Raw genomic sequence first — 24,117 nt, 5'->3', positions numbered from 1 at the left:
TTATAGTAACTAACATGAGGCATAGGTACTAAATTAACTAAAAAATCACGGTTTACCCACGTAATATTAAGTAGGCTACGCGACGTCGCCGCGTCTGCGCACGCTGCTCATGATGAAAAGTCCTCTCTGTGACTCGAAACTAGTAGGACCTTGGAATTTGCTTTACTTTGAACGAAACCGAAACAAGAGCGCGTTCGGCCAACCAATCAGAGCGTCGACCGCGATCTCATTTCGTTCTCGTGAAACGTAAAACAAACTTGTACTAAGCCCTAAAAGTTATGCCGTGACTGGACTTATAACAGTTATTACTCTTCTAGTGTTCACGTGCGGTGCGGATTGCTCACCGGATTGCTCCATAAATAGTCTGATGACTATTAGTGTGGCCATATGCCATTTTTAGCAACTTTATCAATCTTGTAAGTAACAGCAAACACAAGGAAAATTCGATGTGTATCATACAGAAGTTATATTTGGGAACTTACATAGACTAGCTATTAACTAACTAAACTAAGTATCATCATCATCATCATCATCAGCCGAGAGACTGCTGAACAAAGGCCTCCCCTTGGTCCTCCACGTAGAACGACAAGCCGCCACCTGCATCCACTGGCTCCCCGCCAGTGGATGCAGGTGGCGGCTAAACTAAGTATAGCTATTCTATAATTTAGGAGATACTTTTCCTTATTCTGCTCTGCAAAATTAGACAATGTAAACAGACATTTCATTCAAAAGCCTTATAAATGAAAGATTCTAAGACTATTAATAGCTATGTATGTATGTATGTAAGAATTAATTAAAAGCGAAGCTCACAGAAATCCTACAGCTTAAAAACACTCATCCGTCCTTCTCTGGGTCCAAACATTCAGTGGACCCAGGATTAGTCATATTTTAATACACTCATGATGTTCAAAAACCAGTAGGGCTACTCCGGTTCTCGAATGCGAAGTTTCGTTTAATCTTCGGCCGTACGTTTTATTGATTTACTGATGAAATTACTTTAAAATAACGTTTTGTTTTTAATTTCAAAAATCTAAACCTATTTATTTATCTGTATTTCATTCGTTCATTTTTGTTCACAAAGGTTCGCAATAAATGGAATTGTAGTATGAAATCTGCGAAGTTTTGGGCGAAACTTCGTTTTTCGTTGAATAAGAGTAGACCTTCTGGAATAATGCTTATGAAATACTATTTTCAGAACGCTTTTATTAGCCCGACCTATGTAATAAAGTCTAAGAAACTTAAGTACACATACTTCAAGTTCTTGTATCATCTTGAAACTCGGCTATTATGTGTGGATTAGATAACAATAAAGTGCTATCGAGCTTGTTTGATATGGAACTTTATGCTGCTTAAAAACACTTATTAAATAATGGTGCCATGTTTAAAACAATATGAACTTGAAGTCTACTACTCGTACCAAATGACTGTCTGAGACCTATACATATTCCACTCTAGCTTCTGCCAGTGACTTTGCCCGCATTCCCATGGGATAAAAAGTATCATCCTATCATCCAAGTCAGCTTAGGTATGTCGTGTCTGTATACCAAATTTCATCAAAATCGGTCCAGTAGTTTCAACGTGATTGACGGATAAACATAAAACATCTAATGTCCACATTTATAATATTAGTATGATTAGTGTGATTAGCTGATAAAAAGTATCCTATCACACAAGTAGATTCATACCCTGTCTGTATACCAAATTTCATCAAAATCCGTTCAGTAGTTTCAGCGAGATTTACGGACAAACATCCAAACAAACAAACTTCCATATTCATAATATTAGTGTGAGTGTAATTTCCGACCACCATAAAATCACTCAAATACAAATATTTGTTTAAAATTAGCATAGCAACAACTACCGGTGTTACTCGTACGGCCACTAAATATTGAAACGACACAACAAAAAGTCAAACAGAGTCATCTGCAAATTGCAGAATAGTCTTAGAACAATGTACATATTCATTATTTCATCCTAGCTACTGGCGCGAGTACTTTCCTTCCTTATTCCAGTCATTATAATTCTGAATGCTCCTCGGTGACTCATACTTATGTAATGGCTTAAGATTTCTAGTAATGTCTCACTATTTGATGCTTTTTGAATACAAACTATGGATGTCTTGTGGTTTAAGTGGGTTTATTTGCTATTTCTAAGTTGTGTGCCGACGATTATCGCTCTGTATTGTGTAAAGAGTATTTTTTATAAGTGTTAGTTAAACCGACTGAATAATATACTCCGCTTCTGCATAGGTGTTGTATTAATGGACGTACAGAAAATGATGAAGGAGAAATTCAATTTTTGGGTTGAAGATTACTTAATTCGTTTAATTCACACCTGTACAATCGTTCTCAAGTTGTTGCTATAATCTTATACATTTTATCATTTCTTTTTTCTAGATGATTATCTAAAAAAAACTTACCTTTCACCTCACACTTATCTCTCATGGGGATAAACAGAAGCAATGGAACGCTAATTGCTGCGAATCTCACATACTTCTTTCGCTTCATCAACAGTTATCAGTCTTTTCATCATGCTCGTCGGTTACCTAAGAGTACTTTAATGTGGCTCTTCTTTAATATAGCCAGTCTGGTCGATGTAAGTATATCCGTCTAGGACGCCTATCACCGAAAGTCCAATTCATATGAGCTGTGTATTCTTCTTTCGTAAATCTGCTTTCTTCTATCCTTTCTCCCCTTTCTATAGAGAAAAACGTTTATAGAATTTAATCTCCGAACGCTGACATTCAACCCCTCACCTAATCGAATCAAACAATCAGACCCCGGGTAAGCTCTTAATACAATTTGATCGAAATTCTAAGCAAAGGGTATAATTATCCCGTTTTGATAGTAATATAATTAGTCTGTTTGTTTAGGTTGACGTTGAATGGTTAAGTCGTGTAAGAGGGGTTTCATACTACACCCGATCCGATCCGATTCTGATCCGAATCCGTATTATCCACACTACTATGTCTATTTACATACATTGATTAGATCAAATAATGTTGTAATGAGATTGTCAAACTGTATATATTTTTTTAAAAGACCAATGATGTTGTTTCTTTCTCGTTCTTCTCCATTAAAATCTGAGTACACTTTGGAATGAGCAGCTAACTTCACTGACAGAGACTAACGGCGAACGAGTCTATATTTTTTGACGTTTTAAAAATTTCTATTTATTTTTGTTGAAATAAATGCTTTAACTTCAAGGAAAGTGGATGACGAAGATCAGTTCAGATGGAAATAGTTCTACGACAACAATTGGTTGAATTTTTCTCGAGATCCGATTCGGAAATCGGATCGGATCGGACTTAATGTGCAACCGCTCTTAGAGAAGGTGTTGATCTTAATGCTTATTACGTTGTAAATTGATATGATTTTATGGACTTGCTTTGTAATGTGTGCTTCTGTCTGTCCCGTCAAAGGTTGTTTGTGTAGTTTCTCAGTAGTCTGTAGTTTCTTAATAGTCAAACATATTTGGTATTAAGCTTTTGATATTTCATTGTCGTAAATGTGGAAATTGGACAATTGAAAAAGTTGTTTAGAATTTTCCGAATATTAACATATTTATTGGCTTTGATAATTGATCTAATTATTGAGTTGATTAAAGCATTTGCGAGATTAAAGATAATGTACAAAATTTTAGTTTTTATAGTGACTATCGTGAGATATACTAAATAAAAAATCATGATTTACTCGTATATTAATGGAGAAAAGCTCTACTAGTTTCGAGTTACAGAGACTTCTGCGTACGCTGCTCATGATGCGACTCGAAACTAATAGAGCTTTTCTCCATAAATATACGAGTAAATCGTGATTTTAGAATTTTCGTGGTAAACCCTGATATTTTAGTCGTAAGTTTTATTGGTAAAACAAATTGCGTGAAAATCAGTGCAGCCATTCTCGAGCTACAATTTATTTGTCACATAACAAGATGTCTTAACCCAATCGTGATGATTGACGTCTAATCGAAGTCTGCTGACAATAGACGTGGAACAAGCGTGAACAAGGCTTCCTTTGAACATGTATCTGTCAATCTAACGTCAGCTATTGATGGACATGTTAACTCTATATATGGCTTTTGAGGGGTGGTTAACATCTCTATATAGATACAATAAATGATGATATGAGGTTCGTTTGTGAATTTAAAGTGAGTGGTCTTTTTGTAGACAATTGAAATAAAGAGTTAAAAGATTTTAAGTAGTTTTTTTTTACCTTCATACGTAATTAATGTATCGAGTTCTGTCTCATTGGTCGACTGATCGCAAATGCGACTACAGCAGTCGCAATATGTCGTAAGATGTCTTGGGCTTAATTCCTGGGTCGGGCACAGTACTGCTGGGCTAAAGCGGGTTTTTAAAAATTTTTGAGTAGTACCACGGAGTCTTTCTTTTTTTTTTCTTTTTTAAAAAAACATTGCCCCACATTAGGATTTTCTCCTGTGTCGTGGGTGCGTTTACAAACGTACAATTTCACATGCACATGACACCCAGACCCGGAACAGTAATCTGTGAATCACACAAAGAATTGTTCCGTGCGGGAATCGAACCCGCGACACGTTGCACGGCAGCCAGTTGCCCAGCCACCGCGCCAACTATGCAGTCAAACGTCTGGCATTAGGCTCACCCCTATAACATGGAACCTTAACAAAAATAGTAAAAACTGCCGAATACCGGTGACCGAAGTTACCAACTGGAGGATTGGGATTCAACAGTTTTCTTTGAACAGTCAAATACTTATTTTAAACTAAAATAATAGATAAAGAATTTTCCTTTATCCGAATTTAATATGGATCTCATGTGTGAACACTATGAAGCTTAATACCTATTTAAACCCACCTCAATAGTCTTTTGACTAAAAAATCTTAGTACAGCAAAAAAAAGAAATAAGTAAATACAACCCACATACAAAACTACGTATACAGATTATATGTATATGTAAATCTTCAGGTTGAATTACAATCCTAGAAACCCAAGCAAAAATGACCTTTAAAACAAATCGAGTGAGCAATACTGTACATAACATATTTGTATCTGTAACCTCCTGTATCAATAAGGTTCGTTTTCCTTTGTATTGTAATCAAAACCTTTGGAAATAGGTGAAGGATGGAGTCAGGGATCGTGTAGGAGCTCTTATAAGGAGAACTTCTAATCTTGTTGAATAAAAACATACTCTATTGCCCGGTGATTGGGATTACATAGCATTACAATTTGATTGGACCTCCTTCAATGAAACGTTAGGCAGCGACCATAATGTGATTAAAATGTCTTCCTATATTGAATGCTTAGCGAAAAGTACGTTACGTAGAAATTTCAAAAACGCGGACTGGGATGCGTATAAATACATACTATTAAATCTTTTTAATGAATTTAAATATTCGGAAAGTTTACAACTTAGTTATGATCTTTTCATTGAGAATATTAATATGGCAGCAGACATATGTATCCCTTTTATCAAAATTTGCGAAAACCCGAACTCAACCTTTTCTCCCAAACCCTACTGGAATGCAAACTTGTCGAAATGTGTAGCTGAACGCCGGTTAGCTTTATCAAACTTTAGGAGGAACCCAACTCCGCGGAATCTTGAAGTATTGCAACGAAATATTAGTATCTCACAAAAATTAATTCGTAATGCTAAAAACAAAGCGTGGCAATCCTTTTGTTCCGCTTTAGACGAAGCAACTTCTCCAAAGGTAGTTTGGTCAAAAATGAAATGGTTGAAAGGATACAAATCTCGAAAAGAATATGTAGATACATATAAAGTCAATCAGTTGCTTCATAGTTTAGCGCCGGATTTTGTAAATCCATTAGATCCGTCTTTTTTTTCTCGGAATCCTACATTAGATGTTATTATTACAAAACAGGAGCTAGATAAAGCCATTAGATCTAAAGATACTTCACCAGGTCATGATAATATTTCATACTCAATGATTAAAAATCTTCCAGATAATGGAAAACAAATATTACTCTATTTTTATAATCAAATCTATTTGACAGGTTTTGTGCCTAAACAATGGCGTGATGTTACGGTGGTACCAATACCAAAACCCGGCCGCGATCCCAACAGTCTTTCTTCGTTGCGACCAATCTCGATGATCTCTTGCATCTGTAAAGTTTTTCATACCATTCTAATGAGAAGGTTAGAGTGGTTTATTGAAAAACACAGCATTTTATCTGATGACACAACCGGATTTAGAAAGTGTCGCTCAACAATAGATAATTTAAGCAAACTATTACTAAAAATACAAATAGGTTTTGCAAGAAAACAGTCAACGATTGGATGTTTTATAGACATTAAGGACGCATACAATAACATCGACATTACCTCCCTGTTACAAATAATGGATCGACTAGGCGTAGGAGATAAAATGTGTAGATATATTTGGAACTATTTAAAAGAAAGAAATCTTAAGATTAATGTAAACAATGTGTTGTTGGGCCGTAGGGCGGGTCGGGGATTGGCACAGGGTGACCCACTGTCGCCTCTATTGTTTAACATTGCCACATTTTCTTTGTGCAAGGATATAAGTCTCGTAAATATATCACAATATGCTGATGATTTTGTTTTGTATATCACTGGCAGTAATATTTCAGAAACAGCTTGTAATTTACAATTAGCCTTAGATCAGTTTACAAATATACTTTCAGGTCTAGGATTAGAAATTTCTACGTCAAAAAGTAATATTTGCATTTTTAGAAGGGGTTTTAGGAAAGAATTAGCAGAAATTAAAGTTAAAAATATGTTATTGCCAGTGGTAGACAATATAAAATACTTAGGCCTGTGGCTTGACCGATCTCTAAGATGGTCCAGACACATTAATGAAATTAAAGACAAAATTTTGAAACATGTTAATATTTTCAAATTTCTTGTAGGTTCTAATTGGGGAGTACATCCGGTGCATTTAAGACGCTTATATATATCTCTAATACGAAGTAGGATAGATTACGCTAGTTTCCTTTATGACGATGCTAGTGATACGCATTTAAGTAAATTGATTAAAGTGCAAAACGTAATCATGAGACTTATCGGTGGTTTTGTTAAAACCACTCCTATACATATCATGGAAAATGAACTTTATCTTCAACCATTGCACATCCGTAGGTATTATTTAGCAGGAAAGTATTGGCTTAAATCAAAATCTTACACCCGTGATGCAGTCATTTCTTTGTTAGATAATTTGAGTGATATTATTAATGATAATAATTCATATTGGTATCGGAAGAAAAAACCTTTGTTGATAACTGTTCATCAATTCCTTAAGACGAAGGAGATTTATGTAAGTCCAAAATTAGAAATGTTTTCTTTAAACACTTGGGTCAGCAATGTGGATTTATCTAATATTATTAGACTAAAGATTGAATCTGTAGACAAATCAAAAAGATGTTATAATTCCTATAATCTTAATCGAATGTGTACACAGTATATTAATCAAAATTATATTAATTATGGTATGATCTTTACTGATGGTTCAAAAGATGGAAGTGGAGTAGGAGCAGCGTTCTTTGATCCGCATTCGAATACCCACGTTAAGCTTAAAATAAAATGTAACATTAATATTATGTACGCTGAACTTATTGCAATAGCAGAAGCTTTGTCATATATTAACTCCCTTGAAAGCGGTAATTACGTCGTGTTCACGGATTCGAAGAGCGCACTCCAACATCTAGCTCGATGTACCTCGAACTTTCGAGGTGCACCGATAGCCTACACGATTCTTCAATCTTTGTGTGAACTTGTGGATAGGAATAAAAATATTGTTCTCCAGTGGGTACCAGCTCATATTGGCTTGATTGAAAATGAGAGAGTTGACCAGTTAGCAAAGGAAGCTATAGCAGATGGTATTGATGTGGATTGTTTACCATATTTCTCCGATCTGTTATATATTATTAAAAACCAGTGTGTAAAATTGTGGACCGAATACTTCGACCAAAGATCGTTAAGTAAAGGGATCTGGTACAAAACGATCCAACCAAACATCCACCGCTTTCCGTGGATAGATCAAGCCAATATGAGCAGATCTGAAATAGTCACAGCTTTAAGGCTTCGCTCAGGACATATTCCGACCAATGGTTTTGCATATCTAATGGGCAAAGTCGAGTCGCCTGACTGTGCAGTGTGTAATATAGTTGAAGATGTGCACCATATTCTGTCGGAATGTGTTCGGGGCGAAGTCGAAAGAAAGCTAATTTTTCCTAAATTAAATTATAATGTTGGCAAATTTAATAGTATTTTGTCTGTACCTATATCAGACATAGCTAAAAAAGTATATTTACTAGTTAAAAATATTTTTATTAATAGAAATTAAGTTATATATTTTGTTAAAGTTCCTATGAGGGTGACATAATCATTGTGTGATTAAACCCTCCAACATATGTATTTAATAAAGACTAAAAAAAAAAAAAAAAAAAGATTGGGATAAAAATCGTCTGGTACAATTATATGGATGTATGACCTTTTGTGTTAGAGAAGTATTGTTTCCTTAAAATAGTATGGACTGACTGACTGACAGACAGACAGGCATACAAAGGTTTATTTAATTTTGGACTACCTTGTTTTACTCGCACACAGGGTTTTAAGGTAAAAAGTACATAATGTTATAAATTGATCATAACTAACGACTGCCTCGTTGGTCGAATGGTCGCAAAAGTGCGACTGCAAGGCTTTTTTCGAAAATATCTCAAAAGTAGCACGGAGCCTGGAATTGTGTCCAGTATATTGCAATGGGCTCACCTCCTATTATATGGGACTGTTAACACAAGGGGTGAAAAGTAGGTGTACATTGTATAGCGGCATTACGTGCCGTAATGTGCACCTCTGCCTACTCCTTCGGGGATAAAAGACGTGACGTTGACCATAACTAAAAGTACACTATATAGCATGGTCAAATAGTGGGTGGAAAGTGTGATTGTTAAGTAAGACGCTGAAACTACTGAACGAATTTTGATTAAATTCAGTATAGGTACAAACAGGATATGAGCTGACTTGGGTGAAGCTGGTAGAATATAAAACGTCACGCTACAATCAAAAGGACCCGACTAGAGCGGGTGAAACCGTGCGGAAATAGCTAGTATATATTGTAAATTATTTCCTTTATACCTACACTTCAACTTTGAAACCTTTTTCAGTATAATCCAGGGCTTGGTTTTGACAGAATTGTACGGAGTAATAATTAATACTACGAAACTAGGCTAAGCTTTATTTATTTTATTTTGACTTTGGTTTGACCTTATTGCTTTTGTATAGGGCAAATGTACTGTGAAATTTACATCTAAAACTGATGTGTCTACTCTGTGTAACTAGCTATTAATGGCTTCTTTCGTTAAGAATTTAGTCTATGGGTTTTTCCAGACTTTAACCTAAGGATTCTGCGAGTATATAATAGCTAAGCTGTGAAACTATGTAGTGGTGCGAGTAAGATGTGCTATGAAGATGCACCACCGCAAACTGTAAGACGCGTAGCTCGAGCTTCCATCCATAGCAGGGATGCCATCCATAACACGCAACTTTCCATATAAAAACACAGCTTATCTGAGTCCGTTTTCGCCAGGGCTATGCTATATGTACCAATGAATTGAGTGAAAAGCGCCCTAACTCTGTGATTTTCTTTCAAATCTGTGCAGTAGTTTTTGTGTTAAAGATTAAAAAGTATACAGATCCTCACAAAGTTTCGTATTCAGATATAATATTCGTAGGAAGACTTCTATGTAGATAATTCTTTTATGTAAATGTGACTATCTCGAAAACAACTAAACACATTTTTATGCACCTCAAAACATACAAGTGATTTACAACACGAAAATCTTTGATAACATCTTAAACAATAAAGTGTCTTTCATCACCTAGCAGTGGGTTGATGTACACAACTTTTGTACACTTCTGCCCATCCCCTTAGGCTATATAAGTCGTGATGGTATCTTTAAGAAACATGTTCATACGTATATTTCGATAGTTGCTCAGTAACTCAGTAACGTAACATAGATAGTGATCATATCGGCTCAGCGGAAACTATTGGTCTATTGTTCAGTGCGGGTTCGCTTCCCGGGTCGATTTTATCATCGTGTTTGTTTGTATGTCAGACTCATTTGAAATTCACTTTCTACGAAAATTTTCTCATACGATTACATTATAATATCTACTTAATATTGTTTCTTTGTTGTGACTTTTTTTTTCTTATCGTTATGTAGGCACCTTTTTAAATGGTGTTTTAATTGTGTAGTAATTAATTTAAATAGGGTTTAATTGAATTAAGCCTCATACTATGTGGGTTTAGTTTGGTTAGGCTAACCGGCATTGAGCAAGCGTGGTGATTAATGCTCAAACCTAATAGGCTGTTCATATGTTGGTTTGATTTTTACATTTGACAGAACCGTACTTTTGGAAGGTGTTATTTAATAATTATAGGTCTTAAGACCTCTAACAATTTAGACTTAGATTATACACTCGGAATATAAGTATGTATTAGTTTTTTAGCCTAATAAACCTCGTTCACACATGCGTAAGTACTACCTACATATTACCTAATCCTATAAAGACAACATCTTCCCTTTCACGCAGTTGCGTAAAAATCAAAACTATTTTACAGTTCACACACATTTTACACGACTGCCCAAGAATCAAACTAATTTTACACAAGTGCCCCCAAAAGGAGGTGTAATGTTTTTATTTAGTTACTTTATAACGTTTTAGATGAAGTTATAAAACAAATTGTTTTATGTGTTGGGAGATAGTTCCATGATTCCATAGAGCTCTGACCTGCAATCATATGATGTAACTATAATGTAGCCAGTTGGGCTGTGAGACCAGCGGATTGAAGAGTGGACCGTTTTGTCTTTATATACATATAATTTTTTTTTATTTAGCAAAATCAGGATAGTAAAAAAATGGTTTCAAATCATTTAAAAAAAATATGCTTGTTCTTTAGTTTGATAAAAACTAACTTAAAACTAAAATAAAGAAAAAAATAAAATATAAATTCTCGTTAGGCGTCAAAGCACTCGTCCGCATCGCTGTCAAGTCTAGTTTGATTACTTTTAATGACATAGTCATAGTTAATTTAGATATTGATCGTATTCGTATCGATTTATCAGGTTTGTTAACCCCATTCATAAAAATAATACACATTTCAGTATCTGATTCGTGAAAACATTGTGTTCCCGTGTGTGTTACTTGAATAATATTTACATTATAGTATAACAATTTCGGGTTTCCTCTATTATTAAAATGGGATTAAAAACTTTACGAACATATAATAGGTAGCACAAATTATTTCAAACCTAAATACGTAAATACGTACCTTCTAACCTAATACGAGTATCAAATGATTGTTTAATGAGCGCTTCTCGCCATCAAATGTTACAGTTTGGTGAGTCTAGATTTAAGGCCACAATTTATGTAAAATTTTTGAATAAAATTATTAAAAAAAAAAAACAAAAACCTAACATATTTTGGTTTTAAAACGCCATTTTCATGGCCCCACACAATCACATCAGTAATTTTCCCGCCGGGCTAACAGCCGGCTAGACAGATTATAATGGCAGTAATAGACTCTAAACCTATCTTTATCATACACACTTAACAATAATCTACAAAGGCTTTATAAACGGAACTATACCTTCTATAAATGTTTGAACAATGTTTATTAGAGACAGGAAGACATAATATGGACCTAGTACCTAATTAGTTGAAGCCATATTTATTAAATAGGAGCCATAGAACAGATGGATCTCATGTTAGTTTCCGGAGCTGCGGACTACCTAGTGGGTTTACCGGGGCTCCAGCTCGACAAGCAGGAGTAGGAACGGGGTGGTTTTTAGTCAGTAAGAGTCTGACACTCCCTCTTGCCTTGCCCTGGTGAGAAAAATCATTGGATGATTTCCCCCATTAAAAAAAAGCAGTAGGTACTTTACAAACATGCGTGATGAAACACAAATATCTGCCTAATCCATTTATAAAAACAGTCGTGATATTTACACGATAAAACCTTCAAACTAACAAACGGTAGCTAATAGCTGTCAATTTGAAACATTAATAGTAAAACGCGCAATAATTTATTGGCGGATATGATTTCAACATAATTTGTAATACAAGTTACTGTATGTCATAAAGGCAAGAACTTTATACTATGTTCTTTGTTTTTTTTGAGGGGGGACAATCCTCCAATGACTTCTCCAGCCTTGGGTGAGGCGGGAGGGAGTGTCAGACTCTTACTGACTAAAAACCACCCCGTTCCTACTTCTGCTTTTTGAACCAGAGCCCCGGTAAACCCGCTAGGTAGTCCGCAGCTCCGGATCAGGCATCAGCCTTACTGAGCCCCAACTGAGTCATAATCTTGCTGACTAAAAACCACCCCGTTCCTTCTCCTGCTTTGAGCCGGAGCCCCGGTAACCTGTTACGTTGTCCGCAGCTCCTTATATTTCTATGCTGTAGGAGCTAATAAAGAGTATGGTACTAATGAGATAATAGCCACACGTAAACAAAACCTAATCCATGTTATTACCTAATTACCGAGGATTGTCTGAATACAGCTTAGAGGAACAAGGAGATGAGACCCTTACTGGTATTAGGTATATACTAAGGATCTCATTACTAAGAGGTTGGTAAAAACGAAAATGTCGTTAAAGCCACCTATCTAAGCTTAAGATTTCCTTAAAATTTTGGAGAAATCGGTGAAAACGAGCCAAGATATAAAAACCGGCCAAGTGCGAGTCGGATTCGCCCATGAAGGATTCCGTAGCAGCTAGTAGATGACTTAAAATAAAAGTTATAAAATAACTTGGTTTTACATTGTGTTTGTATGGACGACAAAGTTATATTTGCGTTTTTTTAAATGTATTATTTCTTATATATTTATTTAATCAGTTCCATGTATGGAGTTCCCCCCTTATATTTTTAAATTTATTATTTTTTATTCGAAATTCGAATAGCGATTACCAGAATACATCAACCTACAAAGTTTCAACTATGTAGGCCCAACAGTTTCGGAAATAAATGGCTGTGACATACGGACGGACAGACAGACAGACAGACATGACGAATCTATAAGGGTTCCGTTTTTTACCATTTGGCTACAGAACACTAAAAATGCTTTTCCAGATCCGGGATGCGCACTTAAAACCTCTTTACTCGACACTTATACTGCTACCACTCAGCTAACTTTATGATTTCAAAATATTTAGTAGGGGACGCCGGGGCTGAAAGTTCCGATTTTTATATAACACAAAATTTTATGATAAAAATGATGAGATTTCAATTTTGATATTTGATTTTATTAACAAGTCTTAATCGGTCTCTGTAATAGTTAAGTCATTTCTGCTAGTTTCTCAATATCTTTTTTTGTACAGGCATATTTATGCAAAATTTCGGAAGGGAACTTTCAACCCCACTTTGGGGCGAGTTGTTCCATGTGTGGGGTAAATTGTGCCACTTGGATAATATAACATTAAGTGTAAGGATAATGTATGGTTTATTTAAAATCTATAGGTACATATAATAAAATCGTAGAAAAGTGCTGTCTGTACATTGAAAATAAAAATAAAAAAAATAGCAGGGGTTATTGTTGTGTCGATGTCGAACCCAAAAATGTAATTAATTTTTTTTTGTCTGTTTGTCTGTTTGCCTGTGTGTCTATGCGCGCTAATCTCAGAAACGGCTGATCCGAGTTGGATGCGGTTTTCACGAATATATTGTGGTATGCTTCAATTTACATTTAGTGTTTGTTTCATGTCAATCGGTTCATAAATAAAAAAGTTATGTCAAATTAAAGAATCACGTCGAACACTATTCTATGCTTATACCATTAATCTCCGCCACTATTTAACCGACCATAAACCACTCGACCGATTTCAACGAAACTTGGTACAATTGTTCTTCATACTCCTGGGCAGGTTATAGTATACTTTTCATCACGCTACGATCAATAGGAGCAGAGCAGTGAAGGGAAATGTTGGGAAAACAGGAGAACTTACTCCATTTTTTAAGTTTCCGTCGCGTGTGCAGCCTTAATGGTTATAGCTACATAGAAAATATGTATGACGAAAATGTTCTCCTTAAAATTGTTTAAAAAATATTCCACGACAGCAAATGTCTATCTCTTATGGTTGACTCACAATAACACTAATAACTCCCGATAGCTAAGCAGTTCGAAGCTTTCTGATTATATTTGTCTACTCTTACGTTTATAACAATCTCATTCATTCATTCATATTATATTATATTATAATAAATCTGTAGAAGGGTCAATTCTGTACATTGAAAATATTGAAAGAATAAATGGCACTGGATTGTTACCAAACCCAAATATGTGATTAATTTTTGTCTGTCTGTATGTTCATGCATCACGTGAAAACTAACGGTTCGATTTTGATGAAACTTGGTATAATTATACCTTATTATCCTGGGCATAAGGATACTTTTTATCCTGGAAAAATACGTAGAAATAAAATCTTTATTTTTCAGTTTTATTCTACAGAACGACCAATTGAGGGATTCCTTAATTATTATGGGCCTCGCCGTATTTGGGTCCAATAGATATTTATAAGACGTCATTGTCAGAGTTACTCAAAATGGAGAAATAAAACTTCCACGCGAAGACCGACATCCGCGCGGACGGAGTCGCGGGCGGAAGCTAGTAAAAAAATAATTTCAATAGTTACATTTATTTAGTATATATTATATATATAAATCTTTTTTACAAATTTCTAATTCTCTGGCTACCGTTTTTACTTTTCTTCCATCTTGTATGACAGCATTGGCAGCTTGGCGTAATAACGTTTCAGATGTTTTCCCTCTCTCAGTTTTCCGTTTGTAGGCACGTACCATCCTAAAAAAACGGAAAAATATACCTCAAAAATGTATAAAAAATTTTAGTATCGGTTGGGGTAAGTTGTTCCGGGAACAACCAGCCCCTTTGGGAGGGAACTTGTAGCCCCAAATTATATTTTTGTATAAAAACTGTCATGCTAGCAAATTCACAAATTCAATTAAAAAAACATTTAAGCTATAATATACCTTACTAATGCCACTCTGAAATTGGAAAGATGCACATAAATCGGGCAATATTAAATGAAATTAGACCAAAAAGTATAAATACGAAAAAATTTACTCACGTGGTGTTCTAATAGCGCGGTGCTAGGGATTGCAATCCGGTATCATTTTCAATCCGGCCGGATTTCACCGGATTGATGCTAATCCGGCCGGATCCGTCCGGATCCGGCCGGAATTTAAAGTTACTTAGGGCCTAGTATTTAGTGGTTTTTAGTTTTGATAATAATGTATATAAAGAAAATAAAATACGTATTTATGGAAAATAAAATCACTTTTAATTATATTTTTTGTTATTAATTGTAATTTTTAGTACTATTTGTACTAAATCAAATTATGAAACTATTTTTAATAATAAAGTAATCAGTCTGACTCTCACTTATTGCTGTACCTATTTATGTAAGTATCTGAAAGTACTTAAGTAATAATAATACTATTAAACTCTTATTAATAATCTACACAGTTATATAACAAAACAGTCTTTTAAATTTGTACTTATAAAATCAACAACTTCAGTTCATAATCATAAGAAACAAAACAAGAAGCATTTATTTTTTGCAATGCAAAATTCAAATGAAAATTATTTCTGTGCCTGAAAAAACGATCTAAGAAAACAAATAGTGTTTATTGTACTGTCTCTTAGTCTGCTTCTGATGGCACTACAAATATAACCTGCGGCAGAAAAGGCCCTTTCTGCCTCAACACTGGTTGGCCTAATCGCCATCAAGTAACTGTAGATCAGCGAAATGTGTTTTCCTTTTACTCCTTCTACTTCATACGCGTATTTTTTGCTTTACCGGATCCGCCACCGGATCCGGCGCCGACTCACCGGATCCGGTAGGTCCAAAAACACGCCGGATCCGCCGGATTACCGGATCCGCCGGACCGGATTGCAATCCCTACGCGGTGCACACAGCCACTCGTCCGCCGCCGTCGAAGCAACTAAGATGGCGGCCAGCGTGGCGCGTCTCCTGTTGCTTCAATGACGCACTTCACGTGTATTGCTATCTCTTTTCTTTACAAAGTTATTACTGTCGGAACAACGTGCCCCGGGAACTTTCAGCCCCGGCGTCCCCTAATACGTCGTAACAGTCCACTATGAACAGACAGAACAAATGATTTAGTTAAAGTATGTTGTAATGTAAGTGTTCAGGTCATTACTGGCGTTTGATTCTCAAGGACACAATGCTTGCACTTACTCGTAGTAGCATTCTTATTAATGTTTGTGTTGAAAAATCGAAAGTATTATTAAGCTTTTCGGGTTTTGAAATTGTCAGCAGTAGCAATAATGTGTAGGATGAAGATGCATGTTTTGGAGCTGCAGACTGCCCAGCAAGTTACCGGGGCTTCTGATCGCAAAGCAGGAGTAGGAACTGTGTGGTTTTTAGTCAGTAAGAGTCTAACACTCTTTCTCGCCTCGCCCAAGGCTTGAGAAGACATTGGATAATTTTCCCCCCTTAAAGAAAACAAGGGTAAATATTTTGTCAGCATCTATCCTTCCCACGGATGTCTACACATTTGATAGAAATTGAATAGCAGCACTTTCTGATTGATCGGAATATGTGATTTCAATATCGTGGTGGCCTGGAGGAAGTCGTGGTGGCCCGGAGGTTTGAGACGCCCACTTCTTCGAAACTTACCAACGGCAAAATACTAATGTGACTTTTTCCAGTGTACTTTCTAAGATTATTTAGACACCACTGACAAGCGGTGAAGGAAAACATCGTGAGGAAACCTGGGCTTATAATTTCTAATTATAAATTTGATATTGCCAACCCGCATTGAGTAAGCGTAGTGGTTAATGCACAAACATTTTGATCAGCAGTGGCCAGTGACAAGCTGTTGTTATCATGTGATGTGATTTCTCTTCCCCTGCCAATGAAATCAGAATTATGGAAATTATTGCAGTAATTACATTAGGATTTTGTCCTGTGTCGTGGGTGCGTTAACAAACATATAATTTCACATGCACATGCCACCTGGGTGGCAAATAGAGTGACAAAGAGTTGCTCCGTGCGGGAATCGCGTTGCACGGCAGCCAGTTGCCCAGCCACCGCGCCAACCGTGCAGTCTAATCAAATTATACATAGTACCGTACTCTTTATTAGATGAAGCTCAAAGCTAAATAAAAACGCATCTCCTCTGTGCCTCGTTTTTTTCTTTAATATTGAGGGTCATGTCATGTATTGTCTTGTCTTTATTTTTATATGTTATGTCATGTACTGTCTTGTAGGAGATCAGAGGCTCTCATTTTGAAAACATATCCTCTATGCCACCCTCAGGGGACAACCCTGAGGGTCGTTACCTCTTCCAAAGACAAAAAACTCTTGCAAAATAAAAAAAAAATAGTCTTAAACTACCACTTTTCACCATTTGTGTTATAAGAACCCAAGATCCCTTGCCGGCAGTCGCGCTTGCGACCACTCGACCGACGAGGCAGAGGGCATTACGTGCCGTAATGTGAACCTCTGCCTACCCCTTCGGGGATAAAAGTCGTGACGTTGCATTGTTGCAACCATCTTAAACAAATTACATTAACAAATCTAATCAGTGAATGTAATCGTATCTCTTTTTTATCTTTATTGATTAAATTTCGAGGCTTTTAATCAAACATGATCATGCCAGCCTCATCGTACCTTAAAAGGAAAACAGAGTAGGAAAGGAAACATTAGGTTTTCTTTAACTTACGGGCAAATTAATATGCTTTAAAAGCATCATTAGTGATCGTATCTTAGACTAAGATAGATTCTAAGACTATCTATATATCTTACTATACTTCTACATCTACATCTATATATCTTACTTTACTATACTATCTATCTTAGACGAAGATTCTTAGTTACCTGTATACACAGCTAATATCAAAAACAAATAAGGATAGTATTTTCAAAAATTAAGCAAGACTTGGTGCTAATCAGCTGCTGGAGTTGGCATTGATATTGACGAAATATATAGATTTTAGACTGCCTTGCGGTCAATTAGTGGGACATTGCAAAAAGTGTGAAAATAACTGTCTAATGCCCGAATACTGAAATGCTACTTAATTTTAAGTTGTACTTAAATATCGTGCTATCTCTGTCATTTTATAAAGAATTGATAGGGACAGAACTAGTTTTGAGAGCGTCTTAAAATTGAGTAGCGTTTGAGTTTTCGGACATAAGTTACGTTAACAATGAATTTTCATAATATGAAAGCAATATGGTATCACACTAATTTTATAAATGTGAAAGTTTTTTGTATGTTTGGATGTTTGTTCGTCAATCACGCTGAAACTACTGAACGGATTTTAATGAAATTTGGTATACAGACAGGGTATGAGCTGAATTGGGTGATAGGTGATATTATCTAAGGGAAACGCAAGCGAAGCCGTCAGTAGAAGCTAGTATGAGATAAAAGTAAGTAATGCTGTCAAAATGTCTAAAAAATGTTCCTTTCTATGTAGGTACAGGAAAGTAAACAAGAATTTAATAGTAAATATGATTATACTTCTAACGAAATAAGGCAAAAATTGTTTTACATCTCGTTTGAAAAAATGTTTGTTAGTGATTTCACACAAATTCTTTTGAACACGTTCTAATAACTGTTATATAAAAGGCTATATTATATACAAGGTAAATAAACACTAACAATCCACAGATACTTTATTTACACATTGTAGGATTTATTTAAAAAGTGTGGGAGAGCCATGCTTCACCACGAATGGGCCGGCTCGACCGAAATGATGCCACAGCTTCACAGAAAAATAGACGTGAAACAACGCTTGCGTTGTGTTTCGCTGTGTGAGTGAGGTTACTGGAGGCCCAATTACCCATCTTCCCAATCCCCGATTCCCCAACAACCCTTAAACTCCTTAACCCCAAAAGGTTGGCAACGCACTTGTAACACCTCTGGTGTTTCGGGTGTCCATGGGTGGCGGCGATTGCTTACCATCAGGTGATCCGTCGGTAGCTGGGCAACTGGCTGCCGTGCAACTTGTGGCGTGGCGTGTTTGATTCCCGCATGGAGCAACTCTATGTGTGCTCCATAAGTTATTGTTTCGAGTTTAAGCGTCATGTGTATGTGAAACTGTATGTTTGTAAACGAACCTACGACACAGAAGAAAATCCTAGTGTGGGGCAACGTTTTTTGAAGTTGAATAAAGTGTAGTAATTGACTTCTTGGTCGACTAGCCTTGCTATTGAACCGACTTTAAAAAATAAATAATCTCTCATTCGGAGTTAATGAGGCATCGCCTCTAGCAAGTCAAACACATTATGAATGATCTTTGACCTAAAAAATAGGTGTTAAAAAACATCATTGAGAGTGAAAGGAATTACCTCATTGACTGAGTGACCGTTAGTGTCACTCTGGAGAACTTATGTCTCAAATTGGATTTTGAAATCCGGTAACCATTAATACGTACATCAACAAAATCGAACATTTGAATAAAGTGAACATTGTTCATAATTACATATTTTCAGTTTCGGCTCAAAAGAATGTAATTAGAACAATGACGAGCCAATGGTATAGCTTTATTTTGAGGGGAGAAAATCATCTAATAGGTTCCCCGCCTTGAGCGCGGAAAGAGGGAGTGTCAGACTCTTAATGACTGAAAACCATTCCATTCCTACGCCTGCTTTTCGCCTCTCTCACTCATACAACGAAACACAATATAATACAAGCGTTGTTTCACGTCGGTTTTCTGTGAGGTCGTGGTATCTCTCCGGTCGAGGCAGCCCGTTCGTGCCGCAGCATGGCCCTCTATCACCTCAACAAAAAAACGTTTTTGTTTTAACGATTGCCTTTTAAAATAGGTGTTGAGTATCATTAGCTATTGGATAGTGAAAGGAGCGCTATGGTTTTCACAATACTTGTGTGCCGACCGCATGAACTTAGATCATATAATTTGTTATGTAATCTCTGTTAGTTACGTCGTTATTTGTATACATTACACATACATACATATATTAATGATTCAAGAGTTTGTTTGTGTGGTTGAATGCTTTTATCTTGAATTGGTTTATTGATTTCTTGAGGTTTATGTATGTGGTTTTGGATAGATACTGCTTCATATTTTATAATTAACTTAAAAAATCACGGTTTACTCTGGTTTATTAATGGAGAAAAGCAGTAGGTTGTGCGACGTCACCGCATCTGCGCACGCTGCTCATGATGAAGAGTCCCTCTGTGACTCGAAGCTAGTAGAGCTTTTCTCCATTAATATACGTGAGTAAACCATGATTTTTTTTAGTTAACTGCATGTATTCGTTGAGATTGTTTTCTGAAAGCCACTTATTCAAGCCAATTGCTAAATAACCCATCTATCTGTGCCACGCATTGTAACAGATTACCACTCCATGAATGAGCCACTATAATTCTACTACACTACAAAATAATTCAATTTGAAAACAACAGGTTCTTTTATCGATTGATAAGAGATGCTATCGATACTATTATCGACTCTATAATCGATATCGATATAATATTTAAGAGTGGTACACTTTAACCTTCAACTTACCTTAAACCTACGTGATTTCTCGATAATTATATGCCTTACATCGATGTGTTCCAGATTTTTGCCTTTCTCTATGACCTTTCATTCAAATGGCCGTCCGATCGACGATAATGCCCACTTGACATTATAATCCACTAAACTGAGATTCTCAACTATTCTGTGCTGTTTTTTTAAGAGTTTTTTAATTCGTATATATGTGTAATATTTATTATAATATGTTTTTTTTATATCTATCTATTTAGGAACTTTTAACAATATGATTTTTTTATCAGATATTGTGTTGGTATTGTTTTTTCCTCCATTTTGCATTATTGTGCATGTGCATGTACTTCCCATTCCCAGACCATTTAAAAAAAAATCCATCCAAAGGTTGTCTGGAAGAAATCGCCGTATGTGATAAGACAGCCCATTGTACTCAAATACCTACTATTAAAATGTAAATGTGTTTTATGTATGTGTACAATAAAGTTCACTATGGATGCATTAAAGTTTGATTCAAATTTGATTTGAATGTATAAAATAAATAAATTATATGTTACGCCAGTTTCAATGTAATTTGATTCAAACTTAAGACTTAATTACATGGTAACTAACGAATAAACTAATTCAGCCTCTGCCGACATTGGTTTCGCGAAATACTATTAAATATTCTTACATCTAAATTATTAATATTCAATTAATTAATCTAAATATTTCTCTTACTGTCGTACTCAGAGACATTTAATGATTACTTAAACCATTCCTTAGTAACGATTTTGTATCGAAAACAATTGCTAAGGACTGGGTTAAGTAACCATTAAATTATTGGTGCGATCATTCCGTTCAGCAGTGATGTGAAGAACCTTGGCTTGTACGTTGATAGCAACTTGACCTGGCGTGTTCACGTCACCAGTATATGCCAACGGGTTACTGGAACGCTGCGGTCTCTGTATCGCTTAAGGAACTTTCTTCCGTCCTCCGCCAAGATAATGCTTGTCCAGTCCTTGGTTTTCCCCATTTTTGATTATGCTGATGTGTGTTTTTACGACCTGAATGCAGACCTACTCAACAAACTTGACCGCCTTCTGAATAACTGCATTCGATTCGTCTTCAATCTGCGTAAATACGACCATGTCTCTGCATTTCGATTGCAACTAAAGTGGTTGCCCATACGCCAGCGCAGGGAAAACGGGCGCTAACCACTTTATTCTACCTTCTCAATTTCCTCAATTCTCCTACTTATTTATCCTCCTATTTCCAGTATATAAGCGCAAACCACAGCAAGTATCTCCGCTCCTCTAATAATCTTCTTCTACAATGTCCAACTCATGGTACTGACTTCCTTCACTCTTCTTTCTTCATACAATCCATTTTGCTGTGGAATGCGCTGCCTACGGATGTCAGGACGGCGACCAGTCGACTGTCCTTCAAATTTAGGCTTCGTGAGCATATATGGAAGAGGCTGACAGACTCAACACACACATAGTACATGTATGTATGTATGTATGTATGTATGTATGTATGTATGTATGTATGTATGTATGTATGTATGTATGTATGTATGTATGTATGTATGTATGTATGTATATATTGTAATATTTATTGTATATATAACATGATCGTTATAAATATAATTATAATTTATTTATCTTTTAATATTTCAATATATGCCTGCTGTTACACCTGCTGTTGTCTCTCTGCATCACCCCAAGGTTGACTGGTAGAGAATGCCAAATTGGCATTAAGTCCTCCTTTGTATAATGTACATAAAGTGTAAAATAAAATAAATAAATAAATTACTCTGAGTGTGGCAGTTAGGTTTATTCCCGACATACTACACTAGACAATGATAGACATCCTCTATTTGTTTTTACTAACTGGACAAAACAGAGAATCCAACTTTTTCATAAGGATTTTTTTAATGGGACAAGACCGCCACAACCTCTCATACCGCTGCAATTCCTGTAAACCAGGATCTACAGTAGATACAACCATGAAAACACCGGAACATTGAAGTCTGGCGCGTCCCAGGGACATGAATGACTGTCTTAGGTCCCGTAACAAAATTAATCAGAAGATATTGTAAGAGGAGAAGAAAAATAAGCTTTAATAAGGTTATTATTAATAGGTCGCTCACTTATTATCATAATTTAAAAGTTACTGTAGAAAAACTATTGAACATGATGTCTTGGTCAAGACTCCCAAAAGCATCACCCAAAGGTTTAAATAATAATAAAACTCGTGAATAATATTATTGTACGTAAGCACACCGATTTTAACTCATATTGCAACAGTGACCCGGTAAACTTAACTTATATAGGATTATTTCCCTTTTAAGTAATAGTTAGGATAGTCTAGACTAGGAAAATGTCAGTAAATCTAGCTTTAGACCTGTCGGCTCCATAGCTGTAAAGTCTAACTGGCAAATAATCTTTACATTTCAGTATATAAATCAGTGTACTTCGGTTCAAAGGTTGACAACCACTGGCGAGCATTTATCATTCTCTGATCAATGAAAGGGATCGTCAACATTTTGTTTAGGTTACAGACCGATTTAGTCTGCCTATGTTTTTATTATGTCTGCACCTAGCTCTTGTAGTTTTAATTGCGATTGTATTTTCGAATAAACTTTTTTTATGGTGATCACCTGATCGTAAGCTATTGCCGCTGCCAATGGTCATCCGAAACACTAGAAGCGTTACAAGTGCGTTGCCGGGCTTTTGGGATTGTGATGAATGGAAAGGGGGGGATTGGGCTTCCGGTAATCTTACTCACACAACGCAAGCGTTGTTTCACGTCGGTTTTCGATGAGGCCGATGAGGGGGATGTGTTATCACTTCGGTCGAGCCGGCCTATTCGTGCTGTAGTATGGTTCTCCCACACTTACTTTATCACCTCTTCAAGAAAAATCACTAGCTTTTGCTATCGGCACGATCCTGTCTGTTTACCAAATTTTATCAAAATCCGTTCAGTAGTTACAACGTAATTGACGGACAAACATCCAAACAAACAAATTTGACATTTATAATGTTTAGTGTGGATTTAATACCTGTAGGATATGTCAAAGGTGAAGCTAGTTTTTTCAATTTGCTAAACTAACAATAGCGCTTTTGAAATACGTCTGTTTTTTTATTTGTCTATAAAGATTGCTTATTCCAAAGTATACATTCTTACGGAAAACCGAAAAAACCACAACTAATATTATGATTTTAACCACAAAACAGTCAATTATTTAACTGAAGTACATTTTCAATTGATCCAAGTAATTGATACTTAAACATGGAACGGTTCCAATAGAAAGGTCAATAAGTATTAAGATTAAAGAAAAGAAACTCCTAAGTCTTTGTTAATAAAGTTTAATTTTGAATAATGAGGCTTACATAAAATTTTATTAGGCCTCTTTCAGGAGCTAGGGCTGGTTTCTAAAGCCTAGTAATTTCTTTTGTAATAATTAATATCTAGTTTAATTTTTGTAAGAGAGAAAAATATTATTTTTAGACTTAGGTACTGAAATCGATCAATTAACAAGCCTCCATTCCATTCAAGCAAGATGTGGTCGGTTATAATCAATTTTAGTTCAGTCTGCCAAGTCCCTTAAACAAAAATAAT

At 35.9% G+C, this 24,117-nt stretch overlaps 1 protein-coding gene and 1 long non-coding RNA gene across 2 annotated transcripts in view; one reads left to right on the top strand and one right to left on the bottom strand.

Annotated features, from left to right (window-relative positions):
* Positions 1-24,117, top strand: part of LOC118269079 (tyrosine-protein kinase receptor torso) — a 155,523-nt gene that overhangs the window by 12,831 nt on the left and 118,575 nt on the right. The gene's annotated exons all lie outside the window — the stretch shown is intronic.
* On the bottom strand, positions 14,635-16,373 carry LOC126912147 (uncharacterized). Its single transcript, XR_007706790.1, has 2 exons — positions 15,101-16,373; positions 14,635-14,814 (listed from the first exon to the last, which is right to left on the bottom strand). It is a non-coding gene; the product is annotated as an uncharacterized LOC126912147 (long non-coding RNA).

This window comes from Spodoptera frugiperda, chromosome 2 (assembly GCF_023101765.2).
Source record: "Spodoptera frugiperda isolate SF20-4 chromosome 2, AGI-APGP_CSIRO_Sfru_2.0, whole genome shotgun sequence".
NCBI classification, from domain to species: Eukaryota; Metazoa; Arthropoda; class Insecta; order Lepidoptera; family Noctuidae; genus Spodoptera; species Spodoptera frugiperda.
This window is presented reverse-complemented; position numbering and strand designations above follow the sequence as displayed.